This window comes from Eulemur rufifrons, chromosome 7 (assembly GCF_041146395.1).
Source record: "Eulemur rufifrons isolate Redbay chromosome 7, OSU_ERuf_1, whole genome shotgun sequence".
In the NCBI taxonomy this organism is placed as follows: Eukaryota; Metazoa; Chordata; class Mammalia; order Primates; family Lemuridae; genus Eulemur; species Eulemur rufifrons.
In genome coordinates, this window is record NC_090989.1 from 198,831,993 (window position 1) to 198,854,325 (window position 22,333).

The window sequence follows — 22,333 nt, forward strand, 5'->3', positions numbered from 1 at the left end:
GAGGTCTCTTCTCTCTCTAAATACTTTCTCATAGCTGTGTTTGATGGGTTAGAGTGCAAGAAGGCGCACACCTCCCTAACCTCTGTCATACTGGCTTTTTGCTCAACCTTACTCCTTATTTATCAACATACACCCATTCAAACCATGAAATTAACTCTTGCTCACATTCTTCTTGTGTGGCGTGGAGTCTGCTTTGCTGCTTCGTCATAGTTTCCTGCATTTAGGTCTTTGCACCTGCCCTTCTCTCTGCCTCAAATACTCCTCACCCTTCCGTGTAGGGATCACTTCTAGGAAGTAGTCCTTGACAGGCCTCTTTCCTCAGGCATGGGACTGGGCAAAAATCCTGACACTTGCCTTGTAGGACACAAGTTACATTGTATTGGAATTACTTATTTGTCTCTCTCCGCGTCCAGTCTGGTAGGCTATCCCTAACCTGGAGGGGCAGGCAGAAGTACTTAACATAGTGCTCAGCACCTCTTAGCCACTTAATAAGTATTTGTTGAATGAATGTGATAATGCTTTTGAAGGAAGCTTTTAAAAGAAATGCTCTCCCTGTCCCAGACCCTCCTGGTGGACGTGCCAAGACCGTGTGACGGAAGTGCCTTGGCACTGATGCCCACAGATCCCTGGCTTGGGGCTGCTGGGGCAGGAGCCCTGGGCCCGGCCTTCTGCCCACAAGCAGCCCATGTGCAGCAGCACAGCCTACAGCCTTGTTTTCTGTGTGTGCCGGGACTTGGGAAAGGGCGAGAAGCACGGGTCTACGCTAAGTGGAGTCTTAAGTAAAGACTGGAACCAGAACTTTGCCTCTTCACAATTCACCTCAATTTTAGCGACAAAATCCCTTTGGATTTTTAGTTACGACTCCTCATGGTTGAGTTGCTTGGACTGCTTTTGGGATCTAAAGAACAGGAGTGGGTAGAGCTGTCCCTGCAGTTCTTCCTCAAAATTTTCTTGAGATAAGGAACCAAACCTTGGAGTTTCCTTCCCACCAGTTCCAGGTGGTTGGTTCCCGGCCAGTTTCCTTCCGTGGGCAGAGATGGCAGGCTAACAGAGCAATGGGGCAGAGACAGACCCTGTCCCCTTTTACTTGCATTGGCTGGAGTCTGACTGGCTGTGTTTAATTACGAGGCTCTCTCTCCAGAAATGCTTGAATAGGACTAGCAGAGTGGCTTAATTTAAAAGTTTTTGCAGTTTTCTAAAAAGCTGTGAGCAAAACCATTTTACTCCTGTTTTTTTTTTTTTTTTCCTATTGTGGGTATGACCCAAAATCATATAAAATATAAATATTATAGAAATCTTATTATGCAGAAAGTAAAAGTTCCTTGAAATTTTTCTCTTCAAAGAAATCACTTTCAGCAATTTGGTATATATTCCCAGAGATTTATAATATAGACATTAACTTTTTCTTTATTTTAACAAAAAAGGGACTCTAATGGAACATAATGGTAAGTTTTTTTTTTTTTTGAACTTGGTAATGTAAGTTGACCGTATCTGGGTCTCAGTACTCAGAGATCTAACAGAACTCAGTTTAATGGCAGCACAGTCTTCCAGTGCATGGGGGAACCATAGTTTATTCTCTGTCAGTGGGCGCTGGGGTTGTTTCTTGTTTTTTTGTTGTTAGAAACAGATCTTCAGTGAACATTCTTTTATATAACTTTGTGTGCTGTTGTTAAGAATGTTTGTGAGGGATAAATTCCTAGAAATGGAAGTCCTTGGTCAAAGCAGGTGACTATTTGACATTGTCATAGATACTGCTAAATCAGTTTTGAAGAAAAAGGATGTACCTACTTTATTGCCGTATCAAAATGAATGAGAATGTCCATTTTGCTACACCATTGCCACATTGTAGATAATTTTTATCTGATTGTTTTAGTCTGTTTTTGCTGCTAGAACAGAACCAGAGGCCCGGTAATTGATACAAAAAAGAAATTTATTTCTCCTAGTCAAGGAGGCTGGGAAGTCCAAGATTGAGGGCCTGCCTCTGACAAGGGCCTTCTGGCTGCATCCTGACATGGTGGAAGGGCAAAGAGAAGAAGCCTGGAGTGGGGGGGAAGAGGGGGAGAGAGAAAGAAGAAAAGAGGGCAGAGCCCTTGTGGCTTGAAGGTCCCACCCCTTAATACTGTTTCCATGGCAATTAAATTTCAACCTGGATTTGCGAGGGGACGAACATTCCAACCAAAGCCCTGATGGGCAAAAAATGACGTGAAAGAACAAAAGTTACTTTTCCCTGATATCTACTTATATTTATGATATTTTCATATATTTTTGCCGTTCATATTTTCTTTTTAAAATAGGTTTCCTGCTTGTATTCATTGTGTATGTATTTTTTTTTTGGTCTTTTTTAATCTGAGTGATTTAAACTCTGTATGTTTCAGTCATCTGTCTGTTATATAAGTTAAGGAACATTTTCCCTAGATTATTCTTTTTACTGTTTATTATATCTTTTTTAAAAGAAGTTTTAAGTTTTTATGTAGTAAATTTTTTTCGTCTTTTTTCTTGATTACATTTGTGTTTCATGTCTTGATGAGAAAGTTTTATTTTGTTCCCCACTTTAAAAAAAAGGCTGTATTACCTTCGAATACTCCTCCTATGGCTCACATTTGGACATTTAACCCATTTGGAGTGTATTTGAAGAAGTTGGTATGAGATGTGGGGATCTCACTTTTTTTTTCACGTGGATGAGCCCTTGTCAGGAACCCTCTGTTCTTTCCCCAGTGATTGAAGATACCTGCTTTACCACACACTAAATCTGCGTATATGTCTTTTTGTTTCTCTGATCTCTTATTTAGCATCATGCCCATGCTATGGTGTTTTTATTCCTGCAGCTTTTGATCGTATGTTTTGAAATATAATCCTCTACTGATAATTCTTATTTTTCAAAATTTTCATAGTTTTCTTTGCCATTTACTCTTCCAGTTGAATTTTCTTTTACTTTTTATTTATTTCTTTAATTTCTTTCTTTTTTTTTTTTGAGACAGGGTCTGGTTTTGTTGCCCTGACTAGAGTGCAGTGGCATCTTCATAGCTCACTGAAACCTCTGACTCCTGGGCTCAAGTGATCCTCCTGCCTCAGCCTCCCAAAATGCTGGCACTACAGGTGTCAGACAGCTCACCCCACCCCAGATGAATTTTAGATTCAAATTGCCATGTTTTGAAAATGGAACATGGAATTTTGATTAGATTATTTTGATGGGATTAGTTGAGTTTATAAATTGATTAATTTTGGGGGGAGGGGGCGGGAATCAGGTATCTTAATTATGCAAAGTCTTTGCATCCAGACATGTAAATTTTGTCTCAGATTTGTTTTCAGTGTTTGTAACTTTCTTCATCTAGGCTTTGTACAATTCTTGTTAAATTTGTTCTAAGGCATTTTATAATTTTTGCTTCTATTGTGAGTTTTCCCCCCTAGCTACTGTGAATTTGTGGGACAGTCATAACAGTTGTGTAACATCGTGTATTTGGGTGAACTCAGTGTCATTCAGAATATTGAAAATTCAGCTTATGTTATTTTAAAAATTGTACATTTTTGATTTTAGTGTTTAGTTCTATGAATTTTAGCTTGTGGATCGATTCATGTTACCACCACCATGATCAGAATACAGAACAGTCCCATTACTCCAAAAAAAGTTCCTTGTGCTGTCTGTTTAGGGCTAGTCCTCCCCACCCCTACCTCCTGCAACCACCTGTCCTTCATCCCCACAGTTTTGGTTTTCTGGGAATGTCAAGTCAAATGGGATCATACAGTATGTAATCTTTTGAAAGTGGCTTCTTCTCACTCAGCATGATGCCTTTGAGATTCATCCAGGCCGTTGCGTCTATTGATCGTTTGTTCTGTTTTATTGCTGAGATGTGTTCCCTTGTGTGGCTGGACAACAGTTTGTATCCACTCCTCAGCTGCAGGCCATTTGTTTGTTTCCAGTGATGGCAGTTATGAATAGAGCTGCTGTACGTGTTCCTGTGCAAGGTTTTATGTGAACATAAATTTTAATTTCTCTCGGATAGTTCCCCAGGAGCAACATTACTGGATCATCTAGTAAAAAAGTAAGTGAACTGTTGCTAGAAAATTGGTTTTCTTATAGGTTTATTATAGTAGAGTGTAATATTCCTAATAGAAAGAAACCTAAAACCTCTGGTCTATTTACAGGTATTTTTATCACTTATTACCGTCCTCAGCCCACTAAAAGCTAGCGTCTGTATCTTGGCCAGTGTTTTCCTGATGGGTACATGAGGCAGCTTGCCTGTTGAGCTAACAAAAACCTCTAAAGAAAACCCAAAGGGTTGCAGGAAGTGGTACTGGAGATTCAGGGATTTAATTCATTCTGAGTCGCTATAAGATAAAGGGTTATTACATGTTGTGTTGAGACAATTTTAACTGCTATCCTTGGGGTCAGAACAGAGATGTAGTAGAATTAGGTCATGGAAGGAATTCCTCAGAGAAGGGAGTGTAGGGGTCATCTGTGTCATCCACTTAAGTCATAGGATGTGAACATAAAAGGTAGTCATGAAAAACTATGCATTCTTTGGCAGAAAGGCATTTTAATTTAACAAACATGTTATAATAGTGAATTATAACCAAGGTATATATGTACATGCTGGGACCAGAATCAAGTCTTTAAATAAAATGGTTATGGCATAAGTCCAATTTAGATAGACTTCACTCTCTAGGGTGATTCTTAATTTTGAATTTTTAGACCATGAACCAATGAGAAATGGGCATTAAAATTCTTATTTTATATATTTTTAAAAACACAAGTATCATTGTGAAATTCATCTGATGTAGCTCTTGGATGAAAATGCTTCCCATTATCCTTACCGTCATGGGAGCGTCTGTCCCATATTTACTGTGAATTTGGGGATGTTAGTTGCCTCCGCTGTCTTGCTTGTGGCCAACTTTTCACAGCTTAAAGTGATTTCGGCTTCTGGAATATTGTCTGATTTTATACTACAATTTCTTTCAAGCTTAAGATTTTCCTTTAAGTTCAATCCCCCTGACCCACTGGTTTTCATAGCCTCTCAGAGATCTTTCCCCCCATGTGAACTGCAAGAGTAGTTTCTTGGGGGTGGTGGGAGACAGCGATTAATTGAATTTTTCTTTTTTTCTTGAGACAGAGTCTTGCTCTGCCACCCCAGCTAGAGTACAGTGGCATCATCATAGCTCACAGAAACCTCAAACTCCAGGGCTCAAGTGATCCTTCTGCCTCAGTCTCCCAAGTCTCTGGGGCTAATAGGCACTAACAGTCTCCAGGTCCCTGCCACCATGCCTGGCTAGTTTTTTCTATTTTTAGTAGAGACAGGGTCTTGCTCTTGCTCAGGCTGGTCTCAAACTGCTGACCTCAGGTGATCCTCCCGCCTCAGCATCACAGAGTGTTAGGATAAGAGGCATGAGCTACTTTGCTCTGCCTGAATTATTATTTAAAACAACTAGTGACTGACAAAAAGAGTTAATGCCCAGAATGATTTGCTTCAATTAAAAATTAATAGTAGCTGATTTGGAAGCAAGCAAACAGAAGGGTGAAAGAAAGCCTTAATGTTCTGTTAACAGTTATAACTAGAAAGCATAAAGATTACCAGCATGCTTGTAGTACAATTTGGAAGTATAATTAATGTGCAGAAAAAGCCTCATATAAGCCTAATTACTGCATATGAAAAGTCACTTAATTATGATAGAGTTGTGAATACTTTTTTATTGTGGCAAAATATATCTAACATAAAATTTATAATTTTAATCATTTTTTAAACATATAGTTCAGTGACATGAAGTACATTCGCACTATTGTGCAACTATCACCACTGTCCATTTCCAGAACAGATAGTTAGCACTCATTTTGGGAGGATTTTTATTTGCAAGTTCACCTACTGGATAAAGTTTATCCGTGACCCCAAAATCCCTACAGTGCTTTGCCAGTCATTTTTGAAGGTGTGTGCACATCTTCAGCTGAGTTCAACTGTCCGGAGCCTTGAGGCCCGGCTACAGCATTGCCTCTGGCACCTGAGCTCAGTAGTTTTCCACTCCATAAGCAGCAGCACAGTCAGTTCCACTGTGGGAGGAGCTGACATTTCCCGCCTTACTTAACGGCCGCTTTGCAGTTTGAACTTACCCCGCCTTTTCTTTTCCCGCCTTGCTGACCTATAAAAGCTGCCACTCAGCACACAATAAACAAGACTTGATCAGACTCCTGTCTTGTCTCCATTTCTCGCGTCTCTTGTCCCCCCAATTCCCACTCCCCCTTCCAGGGTTCGCGTTGACAGTCCTGCGGGTCGGGACAAGTGGCGCCCAACGTGGGGCTCTGGACACGGGGGTTGAACGTGAGGAACAGACGCAAAGAAAGGCCGGCGATACTAGTGAGCAAAGCATCCTTCAGCCGCCACGGGAACCTGCCGCGTTGGAACCGAAGGTAAGTGAAAGCGTCTGAACATGGGACAAGGATTAAGTCAGCATCAGCTTTACGTGAAACAATTGAAGGAGATTTTAAAGGCGCGAGGAGTAAAGGTTTAAAGTTATGACTTGCTTAAATTTTTTGATTTCGTACAAGATACCTGTCCTTGGTTCCCCCAAGAAGGGACCATTGATATAAAAAGATAGAAAAGAGTAGGAGATGCTTTAAAAGATTACTACAGAACTTTTGGGCCTGAAAAGGTTCCCGTTACAGCCTTTTCATATTGGAACTTGATCAAGGAATTAATAGAGAAAAGGGAGGACTACCCACAAATAGTAGCGGCAATCGCCCAAACGGAAGACTTATTAAAACAATCCTGTTCAAAACCCGATCTCCGAGAACCCCCGCCGGAGAAAGAAATAGATCTTATTTCCTTAGAAAGTGATGATGGAGCCAAGGCTCCTTCGGCAAAGGGCACCCAGGAGGTTCCTTTGGCACAGAATAAAGAGGAGAAGGGGGCTAAATCTATAAGGAGGAAAAGTTTGCAGTGCAGTACAAAGCCTAAAAAGTTCCCAGTGAGCAGGGAACCGCAAAAACATGATAATGAAAATAATCCTGATCCTTCGGAGGTGGACTGGGGCGAAATAGAAGAGGAGGCAGCAAAATATAATCCTGACTGGCCTCCGTCTGTCTCATATCCTCCTCCCTATAACATGGCTTCTGCACCCACGGTAATGGCGGCCATAGACCCTAAAGAGGAACTCAAAGAAAAAATTGCGCGGCTTGAGGAACAGATAAAACTCGAAGAGCTGCATCAGTCCTTAATTGCTAGGTTGCAAAAAATAAGAACGGGGAATGAGAGCGTGGCAGATCTGGGGAATGACCGAGAAAATGTCCGCCCACCTCAACAGCCTGGGCAACATGTCCCAAAAGGGAAAAAATATATATCTAAGGGAGAGGTTGCTTCCCTTATGGAGGCTTTTCCAGTAACCGAAACTACCGATGCACAGGGACAGGCTTGGAGACATCACAATGGGTTTGATTTTACCGTTATAAAGGAACTAAAAACAGCTGTCTCGCAATACAGGGCTACCGCCCCATATACTATGGCCATCTTAGAATCTGTGGCTGAACAATGGCTCACTCCAGTAGACTGGAACACCCTGGTCAGAGCAGTTCTCTCAGGAGGGGATCATCTGCTCTGGAAATCAGAATACCATGAAAACTGTAGGGAGACGGCCAGAAGAAATTTCCAAGCGCTAAATAACTGGGATTTTGACATGTTAACCGGCTCCGGTAATTATGCAAGCGCGGACGCTCAAATGCAGTTCGATCCCGGGCTGTTTGCACAAATTCAGGCAGCTGCTACCAAAGCTTGGAGAAAGCTCCCCGTTAAAGGGGACCCAGGAGCTTCGCTCACTGGAGTCAAACAAGGGCCTGACGAACTATTCGCAGAGTTTGTCCACAGGCTCATGACCACAGCCGGAAGGATTTTTGGTAACGTTGAGGCTGGTGTAGATTATGTTAAACAACTAGCTTTCGAAAATGCCAATCTGGCCTGTCAGGCAGCAATTCAACCGTATAGAAAAAAGACAGATCTAACAGGGTATATCCGCCTCTGTTCGATGGTTGCCGGAACGGCTGGTAAGACAAGTTGACTATAACAAACAATCCAGGGACGAGGCCACTCCCTGAGAATATCCTTTCTCTCTTATTCCAGAGATGATTCCTGTCAGGATGCTCCTGTGGCTTACAATCCTGCATTACCCCATGTCCGGAATCGTCAGAGACAAGATTAAACAACTACAAGACGACCTAGAACGGCGAAGGAAGGAGATGGCGGCCAACCCGTTCTGGACCGGATTAAATGGACTCTTACCCTACCTCTTACTGTTTTTGGGTGCCCTCATTACCCTGCTGCTTCTCCTTACGGTGGCACCTTCGTTGTTCAATAAGCTCATGGCATTCATCAAACAACAGATTGAGGCCATTCAGGCTAAGCCTATACAGGTCCATTATCATCGCCTTGAGATGAACGAACGGGGTGGTTCATGCTTGTCTTTAAATAAGATATGACACATTGTCAGCCACCTCCCTGCGAGCTGGACTGGACAGCCAAAGACGGGTAAAATCGGGTCTAGACCACACCAACCTAAGACAGATCTTAGTCACTCTGAGGACTATCGACCAATGACGGGTACGGGTGGTTTCTTAAGACCCGGCAACCTAAGACAGGCGCAGTCCCCGAGGCAATCCTCTTGGCATTGAAAAAATAAAAAAGGGGGACCTGTCCGGAGCCTTGAGGCCCGGCTACAGCATTGCCTCTGGCGCCTGAGCTCAGTAGTTTTCCACTCCATAAGCAGCAGCACAGTCAGTTCCACTGTGGGAGGAGCTGACATTTCCCGCCTTACTTAACGGCCGCTTTGCAGTTTGAACTTACCCCGCCTTTTCTTTTCCCGCCTTGCTGACCTATAAAACCTGCCACTCAGCACACAATAAACGAGACTTGATCAGACTCCAGTCTTGTCTCCATTTCTCGCGTCTCTTGTCCCCCCAATTCCCACTCTCCCTTCCAGGGTTCGCATTGACAGTCCTACGGGTCGGGACAGGTGCTGCTCCCCTCTCCTGCTGCTGCCAGCTCCCAACCCTACAGCTAACTCTTACCAAAAACCTACAGCTAACTCACACTTAATAGTGAAAGACAATGATTTCCCCTCAGATTGGACACAAGCCAGAGATACCTGTTCTCACCACTCATATTCAACAAAGCACTGAAAATTCTAGCCAGCACAATTAGGCAAGAAAAAAGGCATACAGATTAGAAAGGAAGAAATAAAACTGTCCCTATTTGCCGGTTACATAATTGTCTATGTAGTAAAATTCCAGGAAATCAGACAACCTACAGAATGGGAAAAAAATTTCGCATGCTGCACATCAGCTAAAGGACTGATAACAAGAATCTATTTAGAACTCAGGAAAATCAGTAAGAAAATTTCAAACAACCCTATCAAAAAGTGGGCAAAGGACAGGAATAGAAATTTTTCAAAAGAAGATATAAGAATGGCTAACAAACATATGAAAAAATGCTCAACATCTCTAATCATCAGGGAAATGCAAATCAAAACCACAATGAGATATCACTTAACTCCAGTGAGAACGGCCTTTATCAAAAAGTCCCAAAACAATACATGTTGGTGTGGATGCAGAGAGACAGGAACACTCACACTGCTGGTGGGACTGCAAACTAGTGCAACCCCTGTGGAAAGCAATATGAAGATACCTTAAACAGATTCAAGTAGACCAACCTTTCGATCCAGCAATCCCATTATTGGGCATCTACCCAAAAGAACAAAAGACATTCTATGACAAAGATACCTGCACCCAAGTGTTTATAGCAGCACAATTCACAATTGCAAAGACGTGGAAACAACCCAAATGCCCAATCAATACATGAGTGGATTAGTAAAATGTGGTATATGTATACCATGGAGTATTACTCAGCTATAAGAAAACGGTGATATAGAATCTCTTTTGTTCTCCTGGAGAGAGTTGGAATCCATTCTATTAAGTGAAGTATCCCAAGAATGGAAAAATAAGCACCACATGTACTCACCAGCAAATTGGTTTCCCTGATCATCACCTAAGTGCACATTTGGGAATAACACCAATTGGGTATCGGACAGATGTGAGGGGTGGGGGGAGGGGATAGGTGTATACCTACATAATGAGTGCGATGCACACTGTCTGGGGAATGGACACGCTTGAGGTTCTGACTTGGGGGAGTGGGGGGCATGGGCAATATACATAACCTGAACTTTTGTACCCCCATAATAAGCTGAAATAGAAAAATCCCAGGGAATCTATATAGATCTTGTAGAAATAATAAATTATTTCAGCAAGTTCACAGGATAAAAGATCTACACTCTAAAACCCATCACATCTCTATTACTAACGAATATGTTGAAACTCAAATTAAAAATGCAATACCTTTACAATTGCTCCAAAGAAAATGAAATACTTAGACATAAATCTGACAAAACCTGTATAGAATCTGTAGGATGAAGATAACAAAATGTTGGCAAAAGTAATGAAGAACTAAATAAATTCATAGACATGCCTTGTTCATGGTTTGGAAAACTCGCCATAGCAAAGATGTCAATTCTCTCTGAATTGATCTATAGAGTTAATGAAATTCTTATCGAAACTCCAGCAAGACTTTTGTGCACATAGATAAGCTTATTTTTAAATTTATATGAAAAATCACAGACCCTAGAATAGCTAAAATTCTTATTGAAAAAGAAGAATAAAGCACAAGAATGATTCTACTAGATAATGAGGTTTAGTGTAGTTACAGTGATCAGACAATGTGATGTTGGTGGAGACATGGATACACAGATCAGTGGTATAAAGAACCCAGAAATGAACTCATGCAAATATGTCCAACTCATTTTTGACAAAGATACAAAAGCAAGTGAAGGAGGAAGGATTTGTCTTTTCAACAAATAGTACCAGAGAAAACAGACATCCATAGGCTAAAACATCTCAACCTAAACCTCACCTCTTATACATGAATTAACCCAAATGGATCACACTTAAATATAAAATGTAATACTATAAACCTTTCAGGAATAAAAATCCTAGAAGAAAATCTTTGGGATCTTGGGCTAGACAAAATTTCTTGGTTGTTATTTATACGTACCTTTTAATAAATTTTTATTTTCAGTAATAGATTACTTATTTCTGTCACACTGATCTTTTCCTCACTAAAGAGGAGTCCTTTTACACCTGTCTACAATTTTTCGACTGGAATGTCAAATAGCTAGACCACAGCAAGAGCCCACAGATGAATAAAAATATAGCGAGTTCATCAAATGGAGTATTGGCCAGAGCTGAGAACATCTTTGTGTTTTGTCCACTAAGAGGAGTGACCACTTTCATTTTTGGGTCTGCATAATGGCACTGAGTTTGAATAGTCACAGCATCCCAGTGGTTTCAGCTGGCCAAACTACCAGGGAACCAGGCCCAATTAGAGTCACCTGTATGAACTGAAGACTAAGCCAGCAGCTTTGCTTCAGGCAGCAAAGTGGGGGATACATCTCCCTTGTAAGAGATAGCTGTTATACTACTATTTCATGCTATTCCTGGCCCCAGAACAGCTTCACTCTGCAATCTTGAACATACCATTTTCATTTCACCAGTGAGGCTTGTTGAGTCCTTTTCATTTTGTTAACTGTTGCATCCAAGATGACACACCCCCAAACTGAAATTTTAGGCCAGAGGCCTCTCTCAGGTCAGAAGTGTCTAGTGTATAAAAGAGTCCAAGAGTAAATTAATACCTGCTTTTCAAAAGGGGTGAACCTGCCAGGGTATCAAGTCAAGCCTCCCTTCCTCCACTGCCAAGGACTGCCTCTGTTTGCCAGAAGTCTCAGTCAACAAGATCACCACTCAGAGATTTGAAGCCCAAAATGGTCATCAGGGCTGTGGGACATCAAAGTTATCTTCTTTACATGCAACTCTTCCTGACTGGGAGAGTTCCTCTATGACTTAAGGCGGAGTACAGCATAATATTAATTCCTACTATACTTTCAGATGTACAAGTAACAAAAAGGGCCTCATCCATAAGGTTGTATTTGTTTCCCTTCCCTACTGTGAACCCCACCCAAACCTCATTAGCTAAATCTACGTCTCCCCTACACTCACATTAAAGCATGGCATCTAAGGTCATCCTAGAAATCATATCCATTTTATTCTGGTACTTTGTCAGGGAAGTCTTTTACTTTACAAAATTGGATGTGGTATACATCATAGGCATCCACATTCCAGTAGCCACTCACAAAGATCCACTTAGATGAAAGGAACATTGGGATTTAGACTAGTTATGTGCCCATACGAAAAATGAAATTGTTACTGGTGAACAAATTACCGGCTTGTGTGATATGTGAGGTTATCTAATAGGGCACGACTTCATTCAGAAGGACTTTGCATAATTCCTTCAAAGAAACAGAAGCCTATGTGAATTTTTTGATGTACTCTTTCCCTTTTGGACAAAATTTTTCCCACATTCATACTCATATGGTTTCTCTCTTTTGTGAATTCTCTGATGTACTGTGAGGGCTGATTTCTAGGAATATCTTCTTACACCACCTTCAACTGGTTTTTCTTGTATCTCTGATATTACATGGCGTGTTCTTTTTGTCAGAAGGATTCTCTACAGTTATTGCATCAATAAGGCTTTTCCCTCCTCCCTGAATTCTCTGTCATACATTTAGGGATGATTTCTTATATAATTTCCCATATTCATTGCATTCATAAGATTTCTCCCCACTGTGAGTTATCTGATGTATTCTAAGGTTTGATTTCTGGCCAAAAGTTTTCCCACATTTATTACATTGAAAGGGGTTTTCCCCTGTATGAATTCTCTGATGATCGCCAAGGATCGCCTTCCGGACAAATTTTTTCCCACATTCGTTACATTTAAATGGTTTCTCCCCAGTGTGAATTCTCTGATGCACCCTGAGGGTTGATGTGCGGGCAAAAGTTTTCCCACATTCGTTACATTTATCTAGATTATAATGGTTAGAATGCTCAGTTGTCTACATTCTTCCAATTTTATATCCCTCATCAATTCTTCAACATCAAATTAACTTCATAACAGCACCAACTTCCTTATGAATAAATGAAGAAGTTTTTGTTTATGTGCTAACCTATCTTATAGCTGTGATTCACAGAAATACAAATATAGAACTGATGAAAAGAAAATCCATTCTTGCAAATAAATTAGATTCGCTGCTCTATTCTGGCTGTCCTACCTTTGATTTATTCTATCAGAACTAACTGATAAGTGAACTTGACCATCCCATCCTAAGTTTCCACATTTCAATCTGACATGAGGAGTACAATTTTAAATGGGGTACCATGGGAGGCCTTACTGCAAAGATGACATTTAAGAAATACCTGAATTCTTTATGCATTCTAAATGCCTTCTTACAGGTTATACTGCAAATATAATTTGTCACTTGCAGCTTACCTCTTAACATTTTAAGTATGAAGTAATATATATCTGCATAAAACTTTCATGTGCAACTTAATAGTACTCAGTGAACACTCATGGAATCAGAAACCATGTTAAGAAACAGAACACAAATGACTCTCCAAAAGTCCCTGTTTATCCCTGCCAGGTTATAACTTCTTTATGCTTAGAGTTCACCACTCTCCTCATATTTATGCAATCATTCCTTGATTTTCTTTATACTTTTACCACCAATATTTGAATTCCTAAAAGTGTAATTGAATTTCACCTGTTTCTTTTACATAAATGTAACCAGGTATGCATATTGTATCTTTTGTTTTCTTTGGCTTAATATTATGTTTGTAAGCACTGTATAAGATTTTATGCAGCTGTATAATTCTCCCTTAACGAATGCAACTATTTCTCCATTCTATTGCTGATGAGCCCAATTTTTGGCAAATATAAACAATATTACCATTAATATTCTTTTATGCATTCTAGAGAATAAAATCTTAGCTTCTTACAGGCAATATGGTTAGAAAGGAAACTGCTTGGTTACAATGTATGCAAAATATTACCTTTATTAGAAAACCCTCCTGACATCACAGTGGTTTTACCAGTTAGTGGTATTTTCCATGTTTCCAGTTAGTGGATAAAGGTCTCTAATATTCCCACATCCTCACCAGGACTTAGCATTGCCAAATTTGTTCATCTCACTTCACACCAGATCTCTCATTTTCCTTCATACCTCACTTCCTATTTTATTTTGCATGCCACGAAAGCCAATGAGATTGAACACATTTTCAGAGATTTATTGGCCATTTTGAAAGTTCTTGTTCAAAGTCTTTTGCCAATTTTTCAATTGAGTTGCCTACCTTTTCCCATATTGACTTGCAAAAGTTCTTTACATTTTTAGGAAGCTTGGCCTTTCCAGGTTATACTTGCAGTATCTACATATTGTGCTACTCTGTGGCTTATCTTTTCCACTCTTTTAATGTTATCTCTTATGAACAAAGTGCTTACTTTTAATGGAGTCAAGTTTATTAATCATTTTCTTTTGACTAGTGTTTTTTGCACTTTTGGGCTTACTAAAAAAAGTCTTGTAACATAAAGTTGTTTGCTCCTAAACTGACCTTCTGAAGTCTAACTACCCTTGCAGAATTCTGTCTGTTAGTGCTAAGTGACTCACTTGGGTGACTCTGGTTTGAGAATTCCTCCTCTGAGAACCAAGGCTCTTCTCCTTGCTCCAACCTGAAGATTACTTCTGGTTTGAAAACACAGTTCCCTGTAAATAGGAAACAATTGAGGACTTCGGCCAGATATATGAGCTTTATGGTCTACAAAACAGGAAGGAGATACAGCAGCACCCTGAAGGTGCTCCTTTGAATTTATCACTGGCAGTTGACAAAACATTCATCCTAGTCCTCAAAAGGGCTTGGTTACTTTAGACTGGAATGAAAAGCCTAAATAACATTAAACTTTAAGCAAAGTGCTCATGTGTTTTGGCACTTAACAAGGAAATGCCTTCTATATGGAGTCACAAGGGTGAGTTATGCTCATGTGCTCACCCCCAGAGACGAGGTGGCTGTAGGTCTCCAGCGTCACATCTCTGTACAGGGTCCTCTGAGCAGGGCCCATCTGCTGCCACTCCCCCCGGGTGAACTCCACAGTCACGTCCTCCAATGACACTGATGCCTGTAATGGCACATTGCTGTTCAATCTGAACAGTTCAGAATGAGGTGACATAGAAAAGACCCGTGGAAAATAATTTTTATCATGTTTACTATAAAGAGCTTAAAAGCAACAAATATAAAAGATGCCTATTTTGGATCTAATTTTATACTTTACGGGTACTCAGTAAAAATATTTATAACATAATTAATATATATATGCTTATGAGTTATACACATGTACTATCAATAGTAAAAATTTTAAATTATTTTTATAGTCAAAAAATGTAAATAAACTTCCTGCAATTTTTATTCTCCACCCTAATAGACTACCGTGGACATACTCTAGGGTACAGGTCAGCAAATTATGGCCTGTGGGTCAAATCTGGCTTGCCAGTCTTTTTTAATATATAAAGTTTTATTGGAACACAGCATCCCAATCATTTTGCATTGCCTATGGCTGCAAAATATTGCCTCGTTCTGAAATAGCACTGAGATGTTCCATCAGAGAACTTATGACTGTAAAAACTGAAAATATTTACTACCTAACCTTTTGCAGGAAAAATTTACCAACCTCTGGACCAAACAATCCAATTGAAGGAAAGTCTGACAGCATAAAAACAACAACAAAAGGAAACACATTTTATATATAGGAATCTATGGTGATTGAAAGTAAAAGGATAGAAGAAAATATACCATGTAATCATTAACCAAAAGAAAGTTGCTGTGGTTCTATTAATATCAAAAACAGTAGATTTTAAGAATTATAAAAGGGAATGAGTAACAATTTATAACGGTAACACGGTCCTTTCAACAGAAGATATAATAAACTGGTATGCACCTATAAACAGCTTCCAAATATAACCATTTCTCATTATTCACAGATTACATATTTGTGAATTCACCCACTCACTAAAGTTTATTTGTAACCTCAAAATCAACACTTGCAGTTATTTTGCAGTCATTCGCAGAACTCTACAGAAAGCCATTAATAAAAAATTTGAGTTGCCTGACATGCATGTTCCCAGCTGCGATTGAACAAGGCAATGTTATGCTATCTTATTTCAGCTCTAATACTGTAAACAAGTGCCCTTTTCTCAGTCTATTTAGTGCCACATTTATTGCATTTTCATGCTTCTTCTTGGTGATTTCACGTTTTTAAACAGCCCACATTCATAGTGCTAAAGTGCGGTCTAGTGTTCCTAAACACAAGAAGGGTGTGCGATGTCTCATGGAGAAAATACCTATGTTAGATAAGCTTTGCTCAGGCATTAGTTATGGTGCTGTTCACCATTAGTTCAGTGGTGATGAATCAACAATATTAAATAAGATTTCTCTAAACAAAAAGACACATAACACAAGATAATGTATTATGAAAATGTGACCAGAGGTTTGCTGGAACTTAACCCTGTATTTCCCCTCTGAGCAATAGTTTCAATATTTATTAGTTCAGTGCAGTGACTTTATGAAATATTACTACTGAGAATAATGGGAACTGACTGTATGTAAACAATTGTTGACAGAAACGAGACAGATCTACAATCATAATTAGTGATTCTAATGCAACTCTCTCAGCAACTCATAGAAAAGTAGATTGAAAAAACCAATAGGGATACAGTACGGGAGTCAGCAAACCACAGCCCCAAAGGCCAAAACCAGCCCACCACTGTTTTTTAATAAATAGAAAACACCACCACTGTCAGGGTTTTTATAAAAAATTTTATTGGAACACAGCCACATTCGTTTGTGTATTATCCATGGCTGCTGTAACATTGTAACTGCAGAGTTCAGTGGTTGCAACTGAGACTGTATCTCCCACAAAGCCTAATATTCGATATTTACAGAAGAAGTTTGCTGACCACTGACATAGAAGATGTAAGTGACATAACTAACCAACTTGACTGACATATACAGGATAACCTCTACATAACAATATTCTAGTGCACTTTGTACGTTAAACAAAAACCAGACAATATGTCTCACTAAAGTAGAAAAAATTGCAATCATGCAGCAGCATAGCTTTGGATCTTAGCTCAGAGATGTAGAGAGCTAAAAAGAGCTATGCTAACATCCTTACCAGAACATACCTGGGCAAATTGAAAATTAATATCTTCTTTGAGCTTATCAGGAGAGAGAGAGAGGCACCTGCAGGGAGAATCAGGACCTGCTCATTCGCTTACTGAAACAGATGCTACCAAACTCCATGTAAGATAATCAGGAAGATGAAACTAGACAATTTTAACAACTTGCTAAAAGCCAAGTGTGTGCTAGTATGAGTGTGCAAAGTCCCTGGGGGCCATTCATTGGGGAATTTCCACCTTGCTACAGGACCAAAGGAAAAATCAAAAGAGAAATTAGGAAATACAATGAGACTACTGAAAATGAAAACACAAAATACAAAAATGTATGGGATGCCCTTAAAGCTGTGATTAGGGTAAAATTTATAGCCGTAACACCAACATTAAAAAAGATCTCAAATCAATAACCTAAAGTATACCTTAAGGAACCAAATAAAGGTGGTGATATTAATACTGACCTTACAGAAATAAAAAGGATGGTAAAAGAATACAATGAACAACTGTACACCAACAAATTAGATAAACTAGATTAAAGGACAAATTCCTGAAAACACACAAACTACCAAAACTGACTCAAAAAGAAAGAAACATCCAAACAGACCCATGTGAGGAGACTGAATCAGTAATCAAAATCCTCCCTACAGAGAAAAGCCAAGACCAGGTGGCTTCACTGGTGAATTCTACCAAACATTTAAAGAACTAACACCAATACTTCTCTAATTCTTCCAAAAATAGAAAAGGGGGGAACATTTCCTAACTCATTCTATGAATTACCTTGAACCAAAGCCAGACAAAAACTCACCAGAAAACTATAGTTCAATATCCCTTATAAATATAGGTACAAAAGTTCTCAACAAAATACTAGCAAACCGAGTCCTGTGGCAAATAAAAAGGACTAAACACATGACAAAGTATAATTTATTCCAGGAATGCAAGGTGGCTTACTGTAAGAAAATCAATGTAACACATCACATTAAAGACAAAGGAAATAAATCACATGATTATCTCAAGTGTTGTAGAAAAGTATTTGACAAAACCCAACACCCTATCATGATAAAAACAAACATGTAACATAGTAGTAATAGAAAGGAGCTTCCTCAACACAATTTAAAGCATTTCTGAAAAACCCACAGCTAACATCATTCTCTAGGTAAAAGACAGGAAGGTTTCCTCCGAAGATCAGGAACAAGACAAGGATGCCTGCTTTTGTCATTTCTATTCATGGTACTGGAAGTTCTAGCCAGAGTGAATAGGCAAGGTGGAAAAAAGCATCACATTGGTAAGGAAAAAGTAAAACTATCTCTATTCATAGACCACATGATTTAATGTATAGAAAATACTAAAGAATCCACAAAAAAGATGTTAAGAGCTAATAAATGAATTCAGCAGTCTTAGGATACATGATGAACACACAAAAATCATTTGTATCTCTATACACTAGAAATGAATAATTGAAAAATTAAGAAAACAATACCATTTACAATAGACTAAAAAATAATAAAATACTTAGGAATAAATTTAACCAAGGTGCATGACTTATATATGAACACTAGAAAACATTGCTAAAGGGAATTAAAGAAGATCTAAATACATGGAAAGACACTCTATGTTCATGGATAGGAGGATTTAATATTGTTAAGATGGCAATACTCCTAAAAATGATCCACAGATTCAATGACATTTGCATCAAAATCCCAATGGCCTTTTTGCAGAAATCTTGATTGTACAATTTATATGAAATACATCGGACCCTGAATAGTCAAAACAATCTTATAAAAAAAGAATAAAGCTGGTGGGATCACACTTCCTGATTTCAAAACTTACTGCACTATAATGCAACAGTAATCAAGACAGTGTGTTACTGGCATAAATAGAGACATAATTATATCTGGTACTGGCATAAATATAGTTCTATGGAATAGCACTGGGAGCCCAGGATTAAACCCATACATCAACCATTTATTGGGAAAGTAATTTTTCCAACAAATGATGCTGGGATAATTGAATAGCTATATCAAAACAATGAAGTTGGACTTCAACCTCATACCACATTAAAAAATTACCTCATAATGGACCAAAAACCTAAATAAACAGCATAAACTACATAACTCTTAGAAGAAATCAGGAGTAAACCTTCATGACCTCGGATTTGGTAATGGTTGCCTGGATATGACACCAAAAGCACAAGAAACCAAAGAGAAAAATAAAGTGGACTTCACTGAGATTAAAAAGTTTTGTGCATCAAAGGATACTGTTATGATGAAAGGTTCACTGACTTTGAGAATCAGGACATCACACTCAAATTAGCATTTCAGCCTCACTTAGTTGATATCACCGAGGCACCTAAAGAACTACAGTTGGGATTGATTGAGCTCACAGTAGATAACATTTTTAGAGTCATTGTTTCATACTAAGAAAGATCCAATTGAAATATGGAAAAATGTAGTAGAATACCTGTGCCTTTGACAACATGCCCGAAAAATGCTTTCTTGCTTTTCAACCACTTATTGCTGTGAACCTACATTCGCCTACCTATCCCAAATCAGGATGCCCTTGGGGTGACAAATGACTGATACCCATCTAGAGGATCAACTGAAACTGTGGACCTCCATGCTGCAACCAAATATTCAATGTTTTCCAACAAAAAGCAGATACAACAAAGTCATTAAAAGGTTAACTTTAAAATTAGTTTTCATTTTTTGAAATTATTAAGTACATAGTAGTTAGATTTTTACAAATAATGTACGTTTTTAAGTATATCTAATTGATCTAATTGAATGTGGCCTTATTTGATTAAACCTAAATTAATGTGGTCTTCCAACATGAAAAGGTTCCCCATCCCTGTCCTCGCCACTTGGATTGGCCAGGTCCTAGGGTAGCCTGCTCGTCCCTGTAGACCCCACTGTGGGGCGCTTCCCTCCCCACTGTCAGTGGGGAAATGCCCTTCCCAGCTGTAGGCCTGCTCCAGCCACAACTGCTGGCTCTCCTGGGCCTTCATCAGGCCCCCGTGCCTCCCTCTGCTTTCTTCTGTCACACCTTGGCTGTCTGGGGTTGTCGTTGGTTTGTCCCTCCCTGCTTTTATTCTGGTATTTGTGAAGATAGCTCATCACCTAATTTTGTTGTAGATGATGTTCATGGGCTTTTGGTTTTGCTTTCTAGCTTCCCTTTTTTTATTATGAGATTTCCTGACAAAACCTAGGCTGCTGCCATATTCCTGGGTCTCCCTTCTAAAGATTTCTGGGAAAAGAGTCTCTTGTTTCTCTTTAAAATGAATCCCCCAAGCAAGGAATTTGTACTTATGTGTGAAACAACTAGTTTATTAGGGATCCTGCTCATTTTCTTTTAGTCACCCATCTGAGAGGACTACAGAACAACCACCTCTCATGGTCCTTAAGGTTACTCCACCTGCAGCTAAGTGTACTGACTCCCCATTCCTCCCTCCTGCACCATAAACAGCCTTCACCCTTCCTTCAAGGCTGATCTTGCAAAGCACACTGCTCTTCAGCTAGACTCCTAGCAGAGCTTGAACAGAATGAAAAATCCTACCATTCCCCCAAAGAAGACATGAGTTTCCATTTCTTTAAGAGTTTTGTTTTAGAGAAAAATCAGTTATTTTTCTTCTCTCTTACTGCCATTCAACTTACTTCACCACAAATGACCCGGTGGATCAATCCTCTCACATTAACATCTCTGGTTTTACCTGACACACCTGTGTAAGACAGGTACAAGAAAAAATAAACGTGTTTAGACAGTTGGGAGTTGGCCTAGTTGTTTTCTCTATTTCGCTCCCAGATCTGATTTTAAAAAGAGTTCTGCCTTTGTATATATGAAAGTCCCACTTTTGTACCCAAAGACTGATTTTTCTACAAAGACAGTTTGACAGTCTTTACTGCCATTTTTTAACTCTAATTCATGGAAATAGTGGCAAACAAATGGAATGTGCTTGGTTCTGAGCTCAGTTTATGGACACATTAATTAACACATTGACTTGCCATGTGAGTTGTATTTAACTCAGGCTAGTTTTGAGCTTGGGGCCTTGTGAAGCAAAACCTGCAATTGGTTCATGAAAATCCTACTTGTTGAAGTTCTTATTGTTACAATTAATATTGACAATTTAATTCCAAAAACATGGATTGTGTTGCATATAACTCACACACAGAAAACAATAAAAAATAACAAATTAGAAAGGATCGTTTTGTTTTAATAAAACATCATAGCCCCAGGGAAAAAATTTTTTTTTCTAGTGTGGCAATGTGTTAAAGAAATCTAGGGGAAATTTAAATACACTTAAAAATTATTTCTTTTCAAGAGTCATCTTGCAGTCACCACACATCCTATTTACAGCCTGAAGGCAGTCACTGACCATTACTCACTAAACAGAAGGTGAGAAGATGGGAGGAACATGGGAATCTAGTCTGCTTCTGCACCCTGGTGTTTCTTCCTCATGTGAATGCTAAACATCTTGCAATCCTTGAACGAGCTACTGATTCTGGTCTTGATTTGCACATGAGAAAATGAAGTCAAATGAACTTACAGGCAGAATAGTCCCTGTGGACGTGTGTGTCCGGAAGCGGAGAAGCTCCCAGAAGGGGAGAAGCTGCTGCTGCTGCTGGTGGGGGGTGTGTGTGCGCGCACATGTGTGTTTCCCAGTGGGAATTTTGTCTGGGTCCTGAGGGAAGGCTTAAGGAATGTATTCACAAATAATAAGCCAGATCATTCCATTAAAAATTCCTTTAGTGCATGAATCAGCATTTACTACATAGCACTTCCATGAAATACACTTTTATAAGTGCTGAGGAGGAAGTGTATCGTATCCCTGGAGCATGGAAAGATGCTCAGTGGAAATGTGGGGGGAACAGGGAAAAACAGGACCACACTCCGCAGTCCGTGAAACCAACGCCCACCGATGACACAGGCACCATATAATACAGGCTACCAGAGTTTTGACTTGCAGTGATTAGAAAGGGCTTTGGAATTTTTTTTATTAGAGTTGAGGGGTAATGGCAGAGACTTATGCAAATTTGTGCAAAATCCAGAAAGGATGGGAAGCACTAGGAAGACAGCAAGAAAGGAGAGGCCTGCTGTGGAGCACACTGTGGTGATCATTGGTGACTTCTTGAAAATTGGTCTAGATTTTATGTCTTTCTCCTTGTGTTATCTGCATGATAGGCTGTAAGTGCAGCAATGGGCTGGTGATATC